Below are 17,783 nucleotides of genomic sequence, written 5' to 3' on the forward strand. Positions count from 1 at the left end.
TTTTCAGTGAAAATTTTAACGGCTGATGAGAGATTTTGAGGTGACACTGTCGCTTTAAGGACTTCCCACAGTGCGAGACGTCGTGCAGCGCTCTCAGGCGGCGTCATCAGCCTGTTTCAAGCTGAAAACCTCCACATTTCAGGCTCTATTGATCCAGGACATCGTGAGAGAACAGAGAAGTTTCAGAAGAAGTCGGTTTCAGCATTTTATCGGATATTCCACTGTTAAAGGAGATTTTTTTAATGAAAGACGTGCGGACGGGTCCGTGCGTCAGCTCGCAGCCGCCGCGACGCTCCGCCTCTGTTGGAAGCCTTAAGGACAAGTTGGAACATGTCCAGCTGTTAAACAATTTCTCATATACTCACTCCACTGAAAGCCATCAAAAGCCGCCTGGATTTTACAAATGGTTATCAACACGGAGGTGTTTTTCCTGTGCCGCCGCTCCGCCCCGGCTGCGTCCCGACGCGCGGACCCGTCCGCACGTCTTTCATTAAAAAATTCTCCTTTAATAGGTGAATATCCGGATAAAATGCTGAAACCGACTTCTTCTGAAACTTCTCTGTTCTCTCACGACGTCCTGGATCAATAGAGCCTGAAATGTGGAGGTTTTCAGCTTGAAACAGGCTGATGACAGCGCCTGAGAGCGCAGCGCGACGTCTCGCACTGTGGGAAGTCCTTAAAGCGACAGTGTCACCTCAAAATCTCTCATCAGCCGTTAAAATTTTCACTGAAAACCAGCTTAATTTTTCAAACCATGTCCACTTCGATGTGTCTCACAGGTCTAGAAAAAATTTTGATCAAACAAAGCGCCAGTCTCTCAGCAACTTCTCAGACAAAGGAATTCCGACGAGGGGCTGGACGACTCCTCCCACAAGGAGTGCTCACAGGCGAATGACGTCACCGACAGGCGTGGAAAAACTCACGCATGCGCACGAGGGTTCATGCATGTCTGACGTAAAAACATATGAATGAAATCCATATAGTTTTTGAAAAAAATAAAAAGGACCTATACTTTATGGACAGCCCTCGTGTATATATATATATATATATATATATATATATATATATATATATATATATATATATATACAAGGTCTCTTAGATAATAAACCGACCCTTTTATTTTTTTTTTTTAACTATATGGATTTGAATGACATGCGATTACACCAATCATGCTTGAACCCTCGTGCGCATGCGTGAGTTTTTCACGCGTGTCGGTGACGTCATTTCCCTGTGGGCAGGCCTTGAGTGAGATGTGGTCCCGCCCTCTCGGCTGAATTCCTTTGTTTCACACGCTGCTCGAGACGGTGCGCGTTGCTTTATCAAAATTTTTTCTGGACCTGTGAGGAATATCCGAGTGGACACTATTCGAGAAATTAAGCTGGTTTTCTGTGAAAAGTTTAACGGCTGATGAGAGATTATGGGGTGTTTCTGTCGGTGTAAGGACTTCCCACAGAGCGGGACGTCCTGCAGCGCTTCCAGGCGCTGTCGTCGGCCTGTTTCGAGCTGAAAACATCCTAATTTAAGGCTTAATTCACCCAGGACATCGTGAGAGAACAGAGAAGATTCAGAAGAGGCCGGCATGAGGAATTTATGCGGACATTCCACTGTTTAAGGACATTTTTTTAATGAAAGACGTACGCGCAAATTCGCCGAGTCGTTTCCGTGACGACTCGGCAAATCTGTGTGCGCCGCGACAGGAAAAACACCTCCGTGTTGAAAACCATTTGTAGAATTCAGGCGGCTTTTAATGGCTTTCAACAAGTGAGTAACTGAGAAATTGTTTAACAGCTTGGGCATGTTCCAACTTGCCTGTTAAGATTTCCAACGGAGGTGTTTTTCCTGCCGCGACCCCCCGCGGTCGGGTCCAGCCCGACATGCGACTCTGCCCGCACGTTCTTTCATTACAAAATGACCGTTAACAATGGAATGTCCGAATAAACTCCTCATGCCGACTTCTTCTGAAAGTTCTCTGTTCTCTGACGACTTACTGCGTCAACAGAGCCTGAAATGTGGAAGTTTTCAACTTGAAACGGCGAGACGCTGCCGCCTCGAAGCGCAGATCGCCGTCAGGCGCCGTGGACCATCCTTAAAGCGACACTACCAGACCAAAATCTCTCATCAGCCGTTAAAATTTTTTACCGAAAACCAGCTGAATTTATTGAATGGTGTCCACTCAGTTGTGCCTTACAGTTTTGAAAAAATTTTTATCAAACAAAGCAACAGTCTCTGAGCCATTCCTAAACAATGAAAAAAATCGACGAGCGGGTGGACGACTCCTCACTCAAAGACTGCCCACAGGCGAATGACGTAACTGACAGGCGTGAAAAAACTCTCGCATGCCCACGAGGGTTCAAGCATGTCTGATGTAATCACATGTGATTCAAATCCATATGGTTTTTGAAAAAAATAATAAGGTCGGATACTTTTCTAATAGACCTCGTATATATATATATATATATATATATATATATATATATATATATATATATATATATAATTTATTTATTTAATGTCATTGGATTCAGAGGTTTTAAAGAGGATCGTGTGCTCCTGATCCATGAGTCCTTTCATTTGATGAAATGCTTGTTTTATCTCATCTGTGCTCCTTCACAGATTTAGTCTGTAAAAAGTTATTGGCTCACAAGTCAAATGCAGTGCTGTCAAAAAATACAGTGTTGTTTCAGGCTCAAGTTCATCGATCAGGAATCAGGATTCTGGCCATCCCCACCATTCTGGTTGGATTATGTATTCTATAGGGGAATGGGACAAGATCACATATATCAAATGTGAGTCAAAACCAACACCTCACAGGGACAAGTCAAGACCAAGACTTTGGGATATTGAAGAGGTCAAGACTGAATTTTTGGAGGAGGTGAAACCTAAAGAAACATGTCTGAATTTATATTCTACACTCTTTGTGCTAGAAATTAAGTTTTTATGATTGATGAAACAACATTTAATGTTTGTTCATTCTTGGCACTCAGTGGGCCCAGTGGATTCAAGATGACATTGCACGATGGAATCTCCTATCAGACATTTCACTAGGCAACACAATGTGAATTAATTTGTCATTTTTGGTTTTATACATTTTACTAACAGTGTATACTTATCCAGTGACTGAAGGTGGCAAATAGATATCTTTGTTACTGGTTCTTCTTGGAGGATCCTTGGGTCCCACTGGAATGACTTTGTTTCCAATGAGCAGTTACTAATAGGAAGTGGTGATATTTCACAAAAATTGGAAATCTATAAATGTTTGCATGGAATATGGAAATATACATGGAATAAAACATAGCAGGATACATTTTGGGTCATTTGGTTCCAAAAACCCATATGGACGAAGACAGTGAAGATATCGGGTTCACAAATCGCCAAAAATATCAATGAAAATGTCATATCTTGAGAACCGCTGCACCTAGAGACTTGAAATTTGGCTCCAAATGTTGCTTGATCCCAAGTTTATATTCAACTTCTATAGTAACAATAAGCCTATCTGGTGTTTTTAGGAGTAATTGACAATAAACCTAATTTCAGTACATATGTTACGATCAATTGTAACAAACAAAATCTATGTAGTTTTTATTTCAGGAACATCAGTTGAATATAATCATCATATGTAAAGAACGACATGGCCACAATGAACTAATTATAAGCAACAGAGTGGTTTTCTACAGAGTGGTTGTTGGTGCTCTTTTTTCTTCTGGGCGAGAAGATTCTTATAAACAGACACGCAGAACACAGAACACTGTAAAAAAAAAAAGGCATGCAAAATTGGACTAAAAACTCTGCGAAACGACGAGGCCGCGAAAGGTGAACCGCGTTATAGCGAGGGACCACTGTATTCTCTTTTCACATGTCAATAATTCTTGACGTGAATATTTGCTCGCTCAATTAATAAGACACGCCTAATTTTTCAGATTTCTTTATTTTTAAAATGTATTTCTTTATTTATTTTATTGTAACAAACGAATGGAGAAAACAAAACCTGACTGCAGCACGGGCGAAGAGAATGACAACAATACAGTTGTAATAATCAATTTGATTGTCTAAAATGATCACACCACATAAAGTTAAGCTCAGTGCTGCTCTGGCTCCAGACTCTGGAGAAAAAGGCGAGCAGCACTTTTTTTTGCAGTCAGCGCTGTGGCCACGGATCGTGCTCGATAGACCAGCAATCCCGCAAAAGCGGGATTTGTATTGATTATTATGTAGTATAATCAGGAAAGTGTTATTTATGTAACATATGCATTGATTTGTATAATGGCACTGTTTATCATGTTGATCATTTTAATTTTTATGTGGATTCCAGCGCTGGTTCATTTTGGTGTATAATTTACACCACCTCTCGACCTGGTGTATATTTTCAGTGCAGCGTACGCCAACGACCACATTGATAAATGCCACGTGGCGCAGCCGTTTTGGTGTACACCCCATATACGCTCAAATATCGCCGTACGCACGTTGATACATGAGGCCCAGTGCCACCACCTGCTCCCAGACTTGACTTGACTTCACTTCACTTGTACTTATTCTAGACCAAGACAGACTTCCAATTGAGTAGAATTGCTTTCATTTCCGAGACGAGAACAAACTATTTTTGTCTGTGATATTCTGGAAGCTGTTCTTCATCTTTCACCAAACTTTGTTCCAGCCTCTTACAGCCTGCTGAAAAAGTAACAAGGTATAGACTCCATTTGCATGTTGTCAAGGGATTTTGGTCTGCTGAATACATCTCCAGGGTGAAATCTCCAAGATTTCCCCATTAGGTTCTGTCAGATCAGCTGTCTTATTCCAACATGTCCTGGTGTGTAAGCATTGTAGTATGTGCGCTCTATCCAGTCGACTTTGTTTCACCTTATTTTTTTTGGAGCCTGGATACCCTGCTAAGGGAATCTGTTAAAATGGTCACACTGTTGTTCTCGATGGTGTTCCTGGAGATCCATGTGATGGCATCTTCAAATGCCTCACATTCAGCTCTGAATGAACTTGTGCAGCCAGCTTTCCCTGCACATCACTGGTCGTGTCTCTTTTGGTTTACCCACACCCTGCTCCCCCACGCTCTGACATTATATCTGGCTGAGCCATCTGTTTTTGCTGCTGCCTTCAGATTCTCTACAAATCCTCTGACGTGCATCAGGATGAAAGCTGTGTTTCGCTCATGTCAGCTTTGGTCACCTCTCTCGTCTACCTTCAGGGTATCTCTGTCACAGTGCAGCCATACGTCACTGACTACACTGTGGGCTGATGTTACTTTCTCAACTATTGTTCTTGCAGTTGAGGCCCGGGGAATCACAGTTCTTACCCTAGTATCCACTTTTCTGATGCTGTCAAACGTGGGATGGCTTGGTGTAGTTGCTCCCGTCCTATTTTTGTGGATACACAGTAGCTCACACTGTGAAAGCCAACATATAAGAGCTTCCCTCCCCTGATGCATTGGCAGCAGCTCCAGATTTAATTCTCAGGACTTCATTCAAAACCAAGTCGATTTTATGACACTGGGCTCTTGATAGTAGTGAGGTTCATATTCTGATCTTCTTTGGATTGTAGCTCGAACCAGTTTTACTGGACTGGCCAGATTGAAATTCTGGCATGCAGCATATCGTATCAGTGCTAAGGCTCTCTTGGTTTCTCTTATGTTCTTGGTCATTTGCCCTATCATCCTGACTTTACAACTGTAACGGGGTATTCCACGGGGCACGTTACTTCGCATTTAATCCCAAATAGCAAATGAGGGCACATTCTGAAGATCCATCTTTGTCAAGCTCAAACAAACTTGGTATAGATAGTAGTTCCAGCCATCATCAGCACCAGATTTCAAAGTGGGATCTAATTTTTAAACTGTTGAACAATTTCATTCCTTAAACCATTGATAGTACGTGGTAAATTCTGGCTATTCGTCATCTTAACAGCTTCAATCATGTTCAAACTTCTTCAAACGAGGTATTCGCAGTGAGTATGACTTGAAACTTGTTTGATCGTGCTCCATCGGGGTAAAAATGTAAAGCTGAAACAGCGTTTGTTGTGGTTTTTGTTCAAAGTTGAAGAGCTCAAACTCCTTTCTTTGATTTTGCCAGGTCTGTGTCAGCACGCAGTGGTAATGGGAGGTGTGGTCATTTCTAACATGGTCAACCAAAACAGAAATATTTTGGAATTTTTGTCTACGGGTATAGGAGAGAGTCCATTTCACTTCGGTTCAGCTGTATTCTGGCATCAGGCCAGAGATTATGGGCCTCCATGTAGACCGTAGATTTTGCAACAAGGAGTACTGAAACTCGATTTTTTGCGGGTGATTTTCCAGTGTGTAAGATAAGATAAGAGATAACACTCCAAATGGAAATCTAGCTGTTCCACCAGCTCACAGACAAAATTAAAAACAAGATAAAAATACACACAAGAATAATAACTTGAAAAATAATAATGACTCTTGTCCAAATGTGTACAGTAGTGTTCAGAATAATAGTAGTGCTATGTGACTAAAAAGATTAATCCAGGTTTTGAGTATATTTCCTATTGTTACATGGGAAACAAGGTACCAGGTGATTCAGGAGATTCTCACAAATCCAACAAGACCAAGTATTCATGATATGCACACTCTTAAGGCTATGAAATTGGGCTATTAGTAAAAAAAAAAAGTAGAAAAGGGGGTGTTCACAATAATAGTAGCATCTGCTGTTGACACTACAAACTCAAAACTATTATGTTCAAACTGTTTTTTTTAGCAATGCTGTGAATCACTAAACTAGTATTTAGTTGTATAACCACAGTTTTTCATGATTTCTTCACATCTGCGAGGCATTAATTTTGTTGGTTTGGAACAAAGATTTTGCTCGTTTACTAGTGTGCTTGGGGTCATTGTCTTGTTGAAACACCCATTTCAAGGGCATGTCCTCTTCAGCATAAGGCAACATGACCTCTTCAAGTATTTTGACATATCCAAATGACCCATGATACCTGGTATGCGATATATAGGCCCAACACCATAGTAGGAGAAACATGCCCATATCATGATGCTTGCACCACCATGCTTCACTGTCTTCACTGTGAACTGTGGCTTGAATTCAGAGTTTGGGGGTCATCTCACAAACTGTCTGTGGTCCTTGGACCCAAAAAGAGCAATTTTTGTTGTGAAAGTGTAGTGACACAGACCCACAACAGGGGGCGCAAATGAACGGTCAATAGATGAGCCAAAAAGTAACAATTTAATGTTGTGAAGGTGCACAACGAATACACAGACAATCTCAGAATCTGATAACAGTCAATACACAAAGGTGACGTGTGGGCAGGCTCGAGGATAGAAGACTTTGTCCTGAGAAGAGCCGGAACCACACGATTTCCGCCGCCACCAAACCTGGTGAATACTGGAGCCGCCAAGTCCCGAATTCCCAGGTGATCACCGTCCCCGACTGTCGGATCTGGTACTGCTGGCGAAGAACAAAGACAGTCAAGTGTGGGTGTGTGTACACCCCGTAACAACAACGGTGGGAATGCCACCTCCACCTTTAACACACACTCGTGCAGCGTCTGTTTAACCACTTATCTGACGAGACGAAGGACGAAACAGTCGTGACCCACGCCGGTCCTCTGGTTGACAGCTGCAACACAATAGCTCTGGAAATCACTGAATGCTGGCAGAGAATATTACCTCCATAGAAGTACGATATCTCGGCGATGAGGTGGAGATGACGTCTGGGTTTTATGGAGTGAGATGATGAAGAATGAGTGACAGCTGTCAGGAATTAATGAGTGACAGCTGTCACTCCCGGCTGTGTCCATGGCGGCAGCGCCCTCTCGTGCCTGAAGCCCGCACTTCAGGCAGGGCACCCTCTGGAGGTGGGCCAGCAGTACCTCCTCTTCTGGCGGCCCACACAACAAATTTTACTCTCATCAGTCCACAAAATATTCCTCCATTTCTCTTTAGGCCAGTTGATGTGTTCTTTGACAAATTGTAACCTCTTCTGCACATGTCTTTTATGTAACAGAGGGACTTTGCGGGGGATTCTTGCAAATAAATTAGCTTCACACAGGTGTCTTCTAACTGTCACAGCACTTACAGGTAACTCCAGACTGTCTTTGATCATCCTGGAGCTGATCAATGGGTGAATCTTTGCCATTCTGGTTATTCCTCTATCCATTTTAATGGTTGTTTTCCATTTTCTTCCACGCGTCTCTGTTTTTTTTTTTTTGTCCATTTTAAATCATTGGAGATCATTGTAGATGAACAGCCTATATTTTTTTGCACCTGCGTATAAGTTTTCCCCTCTCCATTCAACTTTTTAATCAAACTACACTGTTCTTCTGAACAATGTCTTGAACGTCCCATTTTCCTCAGGCTTTCAAAGAGAAAAGCATGTTCAACAGGTGCTGGCTTCATCCTTACATAGAGGACACCTGATTCACACCTGTTTGTTCCATAAAATTGACGAACTCACTGACTGAATGCCACTTTTTTTTTACTAATAGCCCAATTTCATAGCCTTAAGAGTGTGCATATCATGAATGCTTGGTCTTGTTGGATTTGTGAGAATCTACTGAATCTACTGGTACCTTGTTTCCCATGTAACAATAAGAAATATACTCAAAACCTGGATTAATCTTTTTAGTCATATAGCACTACTATTAATCTGAACACTACTATAAGTCATTATCTCGACATAAAAAGTACAAACCATCAACTCGTTTGCTTTTCACTAAAAAAGTTCTGTTTCAGGTTTTAGTTACATAAAAACAATTTGGTGATGACTTAATGTTTTATTGATTTTTTTTTTTTTTTGCCCCCATTTGTTGTAACACAAACTTCCGTAATGACTTTTGCACGTCACATGTCATAAGATTGAAGCAATCTGATGAAAAAGGTTCAGTTCTGCTGGTGATTGCTGGTGCAAATAATAAATGCTACGTTCAGCTCGTTAATGTCGACCCATTGTCTATTAACGAGCTCCAGCGTGGTGCAGATGCTGAACAGACTGATGATGAGTGTTTGTTCTGAAGCTGGCAGAGCGTCTGCAGCTGGAGCTGATTGATTTCCTGATATTAATCAGACTTTCTTATGAGATTCTCCTTTGTGAAATTTTCTCTCTGGTTGACTCAGAAATGATGAAATCAAGGGACTCATATCAGTAATTTAAAACTATTCGCTGTGCAAATCACATGTCATTTTGCGGAAGACAATAAGTTGTTTTTCCACCGTTAAAAAATGGAAGACTCAATTTTCAATCAGAAGCAGCAGAAAACAGAAAATATAACAAAAATACTGACACCCCCCCCCCCCCCCCACACACACACACACACCCTTTGTCAAAAGTTTGTTTTATTTTTAATTTCATATGTCAGTTGATTTAAATGCAGCCGGTCTGCTCTGTGTCGGTCTGACCCTGTCAGATCTCAGAAGCTAAGCAGTGCAGCATCTGGTTAGTACTTGGATGGGAGACCTCTTTGGAACACCAGCGGCTGTGTGTGCTTCTCCAGGTAAAACTTGAGTTGTGTCAGGAAGGGCATCCGGCGTAAAACCTGTGCCAAATGCCAATGTGGATCTGGCTGTATCCGCTGTGGTGACCCTGAACAATACAGGAGCAGCCAAATGGACAACATATCAGTTGATTTAAATATGAGATGAGAACTTTTTTTAAGGTCACTTAGTGATACAATACATATGTCTATGTCAGATCAAATTAAAATGCCATAACTGCCAGGATCACTCATGGAACATTAAAGTGTTTGACTCCCTGGGACTTCCTGAAGATTTGTGGGTTCCACACTAAACTGAGTCCTGTCCGAAGTAGAAGCAGAGTCTTTAATTTCTTCCCTGTGAGTTTTGGCATTCCTCTGGGATGTGTTCTGGCTCCTACTCTGTTCAATGCTAACATGGACTGGGTGTTGGACAGGATCATGGAATCCAGAAAAATGCACCACGTGGCGAAAATGCCTTAGCTGAAAATGAATGGAATTAAATTTAATGCATTGATTTAAACATTTCACTAAATTCCTGTGTTATAACAGCAAATTTTTACTCTTGTTCAAGAAGTATAGCTATTTTATTCCAAAAGGTGTTGCTCTTTAAAGCTACTTGGCTTCACCGGGAAACACGATGTGACGTTCTTCTGCAAAGGGACAATGAAGCTTGAACATCAGTGGACCAAGTGCTTTGACATTCAGGGAGACAATGCTGAAAGATAATGCAAGAATGATCTTTCACCTGTGATGATTTCTGGGTAAGACTGAGATCTTTTTGAAGTACCCTCATAGGGGTACACAGGTGACCACATTCCTCCTTCAACCACATTAACTTCAAACCATATATATATATGATTATTTTCTGAGAAATTGTCTGAGTGCTGAAAATGACTGATCTTACTCTTAAAGGACCCATTTATCTGAACTTATACCAAAAATTTAATGGGTTCCTCTTTGACCTATGCCCCGACCCTCAATGTTTAATGAAAATCAGTGTCTGATTAACTCTGAGGATAAACAGAAACACTCAGTGGTGGAGGTAAAACTATGGAACATTCAGTAAATAAAAAAAAAAAAGAAAAGAAAACGCTTAAGTTTACCTCCAGAGTTTTGTTGTTGTATACATCCTGGTCAGAGACCCGGCACTCTGCCCACTACCTTCAGAGGCTTTCTCGCTGTGAGACGCAACAGATTTCTGATTAAACAGCCACTTTGTCAAGTCAGCAGGATATAATGTATCAACACAGGTGAGCATGGAAGCCTGGCGTGGAGTTTATCATCATGACTGCTTCAAAAATAGAAATGGATTATTTATTGGGTGTCAGTGGCGACAGTTTCCCTGTCGGTCTGAGGCTCTGTTATGATTATTATTTCTCTGACAGATCACCCAAGCTGCAAATCTTTAGCCGTAGCCCATTAGTAATCCTACGCCGCCTTCAGTCTGCTGTTTATTATTTCCCAGCAGCATGCTGGGTAATTTACGAGGGAAAACCTCACCGTCTACCTGCAGGTTTCAAACAGGATGCAGGTCAGAGCTGTTATTAAGGTCATCAAAACCAAATTCAGCAAAGTGATTCAGGCACAACGGTGTAAAGCAAACATGCTGAATCCTGTCAGAGATTCATGACTGCAACAGGAGGAGAAAAAGAAGGAAGGAAGGCAGTGTGACAGAAGGAGGAGAAGATGAACGGAGTAAATCAGGAGTAAGAGAGATGGCAAAGAGAAAGGCGAAGACTGAAGCAAGGGAATCATAACAGATGCCTCAAACTAATAAAGTTACAAGAATGATGGAAGGTAAAATGAAGATCAGGAAAAAAAAATTGATTGAGGGAAGTGAAAAAAGGAAAGGAAAATAGACAAAGATGGAAACCTGTAAATTGTAATCTGAATTCAAAGTGTGACCCCAGTGCAGAGAACAGGCCATACCATTTTAACCCAGAGTTCTTCAACTTTAACATTGGGAGGATGAGTCAAGGAGCAGTAACAGGTGTCTGTGAGTGATAGGCTGAGTGATAGCTCAGAATACACGCAAGAGTCAGGATATCATAAGATACGTAAGTCCCACACAGGTGACAGTCAGACGATTATCCACAAACAGGTGAAATTCAGTATACAAGAGGTTTTCATGTGGGATGATCAGTCCAAAATAGTGGGTAAAAAAACAGGAACCCAGGATGTCCGTAACAGTCTGTATTAGGAGGGGAGGAACAGGGAACTTGATCCAGCAACATGGGTAAGACAAAAAACAACCTGAAATACTGTGAGACAAAATGACAGCTATGGACATTACTGATTAAGACAAAATTACAGCATTGTAAATTCTTGATTGGTGACAGCATAGTGCAGTAAGAGGAGTCAAGAGGGAGTCAGAGACCAGAAAGAGAGAAAGGTAGAGAAAGAGAAGGATGTGAACCAACAGGCCAGAGAATAATGAACCACAGCAGTGAGAAAATATCACAGATTTAACAAGTTAGAATTAGCGCCAATATATTCAATGTTTTTCCTCATGAACAGAACAATCATTCTGCTCAGTTTAGTGTAGACCAACTGAAAACATTTTGAGCAATCTTGCTAACACAAAAAGGATGAGAATCTATAACATACAAGCTACAATGTATCACATAAGTGCTTTTGTTGTATGTCCAACTCTAATCTGCTTCATACACACTGCATAGAGTGAGAGCAAATGAAGGCACAGTATAGAAAGCAGTTGTATTTAGCCACTAATTATGGGTGTGTTTTGGGTGTAACGTGAAGTTGTCATCTGTCATTACCTTTAACAGGTCTCTCCAAATAAATCATGCCCAGTTTAAATGGTGGACTCGATATGTGAAAGAAGTGAGAGGTCTGCGGTCAAGGGAACTAATCTGCATGTAACAGATAAAAGCGTGGAGCAGCTCAATTATGGGAGCAGCATCCACCATAGCTCACTGAGGTGAAGCAGCTGAGCAATGCATTCTTGCAAGACCATTTCTTCCATCCACCTAATCTCCTCCACATCTCACCAAGCAGCTTCCCACCATTTCTGGACCATCCTGGAGCCAGAGCTGACTTGGTGTTGCCCACCTGTGAATCCTTGGAGGAAGACCAGTCATGTGCTGGTATTGCACATTGTTGACGCATCCAACACATCACGGAACAGCCTCAGGTCTTTCATCACAATCACCCAAGCAAACAACCTGTCCTTCCCTGCATCTTGGAAGCAACTATTAGACCCTGGGTTCTTTGGGTCTGTCCTGAATCAATGAGAATCTGTTATTACAAAATGGACAATTTATTCATTTTCATGTGAAGTCAATCATACCAGATCTGGGGTTCTCACCATCCCAAGGTCACGCAGGAACTCATTCAGGAAAGAGACCATGAACACAGTTTACAGTAAGGTTTTTATAGACATCCTTTGACATCATTGATAAAGCAGTGGTCCTCCCATGTGTGTGCTTACGTGATCAATAAATGCCATGTCATGTTTAGGCCATGTGACAAACTGGGTCAACCTTGAAAGACGTGAAAGCAGGGCCTTGTGTTGATGAAACCACTGGCTGCTGTTACATCTTTTTACATGATAAGATAGTGAAAGATGCTAGCTTTTACAAGATATACTTTTGGTGCAGACAAATATCTTAACAAGAGTACAATAAATTACTGTGCAGCTATCAGGAACATATTGACCCAGTGTGTCATCGCTCTTAACCTCACGCAACCCCCACGATATTTCTAAATTATTTATTAACACAACCATCCATCTGCTGCTGTCAGATGGGTGTGTCCTTGGTCTTTTCTAACCACTGTAGTCCTCAACACTGAGGCTCCGTGCGCGATTGCCATGTGCTACCAAATATGCCAAAGTACAGACGAGTCCCATTACATGAGTCTTTGTGCATGTGTGCACAGTGTTACTCCCAAATCATTCCCACAAAGCTAAAATGTATCTGTTTACATCTTAAAACTGCATATTGTACCCAAATGTCCACTGTCACTCTACTCTTTACAAAATATTATCCCATTCTGCACAACTTAGATCTGACTGGTCAGTGTTTTGGATCACAGTATATACAATGTCGCAGTGTTTTTTTTAAACATGTTCAAAAATTTCTCTGTGTTCTGCAACTTTACTTTTGCCAGCACTTACGCCCGACGTCAGGCCTTGATTGGACAGCGTATCACAGATCAGCAAAGGGAGACCGCGCTAAATTTCAAAGAGCAGTTTTTAAGTCATAATCCTGGTTCTAGCTGCAGGTGGCTCTTTGTCCAGGCTGGTTGTGCTCAGACATTTTAAACTCTACTGGACAGACTTTAAGCTTGAAGTGAAAATTTAAAATGAATCATATTACTCGATATCTTTATATATTTTATAGAATGTTATTTATTGCTAAACTGACATATTTGGGATGAGAATACTGATGAGTGAGTGAGTTCCTGTGTGTGTTTTATAGATAATGTATGTAACGTGTACATGTAAGTGAGCGTCATACGAGGTTCATACGATTCGGTCGGTTATGAATGTTGAACGGTGGGAGGCGGGAGCAGGGGGCGAGGGGACGCGAGGGCTGCTGGGCAGATGCAGATGAGCTCTCAGTTTAAACTGGGCTGTTTTTTTATTCATGAAGGATTGATCGAGTCGTGGTGTGAAGGGGATGAATGAAATATGCATGCAGCAGCCGTGCTGTACTCGCCCGGTGGATGGGCGATTCATTTCAGTTCTGGGCGCGATGGAAATGGATCCCTGCGCTGCCGGACATGACTGACTGACACTGACTCAACTTAACAGTGAAACCGTGTTCTGACAAAAACAACACCTTTTATACCACAAACCTTGCAGTTTTCACATATGCAAATGAGTTTGGGTTAAAAATACATGATTTGTTATTTCAGAAATTATCATGATTTAAGATATCAACCTGATTAATAGTTCAAACACTATTAATTTAACAGCATCAGATGTTAAGTTATTCTCCCACGTTCCTCCGGGCAACACCAAGCCTTGATTTTTATGTTGTCTTTTTTACCAAAGTCTCTGTGTGTTCCATTCTGAATAAACTGTCAAGTCTCCTTCAGAGATGTCATGGGTGTCTTGGTGGCTTCCCTCACTTGTCTTCCAGCATGCTCAGTTGTTTGAGGTGCTCTTAGTGATTGATTTTACTGAGGTCCAACTGACATTCAGATCCTGCTGCTGTATCCGTCTTGAAGCTAGTGTGAAGACAACTGCCTGAAAAACAGTTGTTTTTGTTCATTTGTTTACTTGTGTGGTAAAGATGACAGTTTTAAAATTATTTTTATTGTATAAACAAGCCAGATTTTTTGTTTTCAAATTAAAAAATATGAAATCACTTCAAATCCAAAGTAGTTACAATTTTTTAGGCATGTTAAACATAATGAGATGGTTTGTGTATTTGTTGAATTGTGAACAGGATTATTTTAAAGCACTGATTCAGTTTCTGGATAATTACTGATTAGGATTAACTTCAGTTTCAATTTATTTTCATTTATATAGCGGCAAATCACAACAAGGTTGCCTCAAGGTGCTTAACACAAGAAAATTCTAACCTTACCAACCCCAAGAGCAACAGTGATAAGAAAAAACTCCTTCTGATGAAGAAACCTCTAGCAGACCAAACTCAAAGGGGTGACCCTCTGCTTGGGCCATGCTACAGACACAAATTACAGAACAATTCACAAAATGAATGTACAGGAAATGTTGCCGGTGCACAGAACGGTTTCTGGAACAGACACCACACCCATCTCAGGATGGAGCCGCACCTCAAACAGAGAGACAAAAAAAAAGCAGAATCAAGCATCAGAAAGACAACAAATACAGTGTAATTTGTCAGCATTAAGCAACAAGAAAAACAAAAGAAATACTAAGGTGATCACTGGCCACTAGCCCTAAGCTTCACTAAAAGACACAGAATTTAGATAAAGTTGAGGCCGCGGCCCGCACCATTTACTAATAAAATGAATTAAAAGAGTAAAAAGCATAGTAACATACTATGCTAGTATGCTAGCCATACAAAAGGGAAAATAAGTGCGTCTTAAGTCAGGAGTTGAAAGTCTCCACATAATCTGGCTGTTTTATTGATGCAGGGAGATCGTTCCACAGAACAGGGGCATGATAAGAGAAAGCTCTGTGACCCGCAGACTTCTTATTCACCCTAGGGACACACACCCTAGTCCTGCACCCTGAGAATGCAAAGCCCGGGCCGATACGTAGGGTTTAATTAGGTCAGCTAGGTAGGGAGGTGCAGTCCGTGAATAATTTTATAGGCTAGTAGCAGAACCTTAAAATCTGATCTCACTGGGACAGGAAGCCAGTGAAGAGGATGAATGGATGAGCTTTACTGTCATTGTCATTACAAGTGCAACAACAATGAGATTACGTCCACACTCAAATTGCCACAGACAAGATACAGCAATTAATCCACAATTACATGTTTACAGTAATAATGGCACACATCAGAATTAAGACAACACATATACATTTGACATTGTTTATGTGCACTAAACTTGAAACAGTCCTTTTTCCGAATTGAGGCTGTGAGTGTGGGGGGAGCCGCTGCAACAGGAGTCATGCCGCCGTCAGCTTGGGGGGAAGGGGGACCTGCTGCAGCTAAAACTGCGCAGCCCCCGGAGGGGAGAAGGGATGGCGTAAGTGGTGGCCGGGATGGGGTCTGTGATGGGAGCAGGAGGGGAGGTAGGGGGGGAAGTGGAGCATGCTTCAGTCTTTGTCCATGTGTGAGTCAGTTACTGTCCTTGTACTGGAGTTAAAGAGATAAGGAGGCAGCCAATATTCCCCAAGGCCATAGAGATTCTTCTGGAGGAAAACAATGGGGCATTTTATCCTTGAAAGGCTGATAAGCCTGCCGTGTTTGTGGTTGAGCAGTGAAAAACACTTTTCCATCTTCACATGAACAAACCAGATCCCAAATTATGAATATTCTCCGGTCTCTGAAATCTTCTCCTGCAAGGTGCGCATTTGCACCGAGATGTTATCCAATTTGTGTCTAAGTTCAAGAGTTAACACAGTCTGAGAATGCATCGCCTTGCCCAACTCATTAATAATGATGGACAAGCGAGGGGTCATGGTTTTGGCAGCAGCCGTCTTACCAATTTTCTGATAGGTCAGGGCAGCACATAAGCCAATAAGTACCAGCCCTCCTACTATGAAACCAAATATGAATAAATCCTCGACGTCCTCCACAGGGAATGGCGCAAAGCATGCGACCCGCCACGACTCCCAGGCATCGAGAACATAGCCTGCAGGGTAAGTTCCATCTGGGCATGCAGGGTCCCCCGGCCCTGCTCTTCTTGTAGAAAAAAATGGTGTCAATAGTGTTCAGAGACCAGCTGATCAATTCCATGGTTAATCCAATATAGTTTGAAGAATTCACAGTCTGGTGAAGTAGGGACTTTGAAGGTTGGAGCAGAGATAGAGGAGAGTGGAGGAGATGTGACCGCCCTCGCCGGAGTCCCAAGCCTGCAAGAGATGCAAAAATGGGTGTAATGTGGTCAAACTTTCTTTGTGTCAGAACTCTGGCAGTGGCACTTTGAACCAATTGGAGACCCCTAATGCTGGACTGCGGTAAACCAGAAAGTAGAATATTGCAGTAGTCCAATCTCAAAGAGACAAATGCATGAATCAGGGTCTCAGCATCAGCCATAGACAGGATGGGACGAATCTTTGCTATATTTCACAGGTGGAAGAAAGCATTCCTCGAAATATCTCTAATGTGGAGGTCAAAGGACAACGTAGGATCAAAAATTACCCCAAGGTTCCTCACTTTGTCAGTGTGATGTATGACACATGAGCCTAGGCTAAGCGCTAACTGGTCAAATTGATGCCGATGTCTCACTGGACCAAGAACCATCATTTCAGTCTTATCAGAGTTTAAAAGTAGGAAGTTTCTAGGCATCCAACTTCTCACTGATGCAAGGCAATCTTCTAAGGATTTTATGTGGATGAGATTACCAGCAATTATTGGCATGTACAACTGAGTATCATCAGCATAGCATTGAAAGGTAACCCCAAAATGCTGCAATATGTGCCCAAGGGGTGCTATGTAAAGGATGAAAAGCAGGGGGCCTAAGGTGGACCCCTGTGTAACCCCAAAGTTCATGTCACTAAGGTTAGAGGTAGTGTTATTGTACAAAACACAGTGAGAACGACTGGTCAGGTATGATGTCAACCATGCAAGGGCACGCCCAGTAATCCCAAAATGATTCTCCAGCCTGTCGAGTAGAATATGATGATCCATGGTATCAAACGCAGCACTGAGATCTAACAGCACCAGAACCATAGTGGTGTCTGAATCCATTGTAAGCAGATCATTCGC

The 17,783-nt window shown here is 41.9% G+C and overlaps 1 long non-coding RNA gene across 1 annotated transcript; it reads right to left on the reverse strand.

Moving 5' to 3' along the window:
- Positions 1-3,236: 3,236 nt before the first annotated feature.
- On the reverse strand, positions 3,237-13,125 carry LOC117520956. Its single transcript, XR_004563831.1, has 3 exons — positions 12,822-13,125; positions 6,270-6,274; positions 3,237-3,249 (listed from the first exon to the last, which is right to left on the reverse strand). It is a non-coding gene; the product is annotated as an uncharacterized LOC117520956 (long non-coding RNA).
- Positions 13,126-17,783: the final 4,658 nt, after the last annotated feature.

Source organism: Thalassophryne amazonica, chromosome 11, assembly GCF_902500255.1.
Source record: "Thalassophryne amazonica chromosome 11, fThaAma1.1, whole genome shotgun sequence".
Classification (NCBI taxonomy): domain Eukaryota; kingdom Metazoa; phylum Chordata; class Actinopteri; order Batrachoidiformes; family Batrachoididae; genus Thalassophryne; species Thalassophryne amazonica.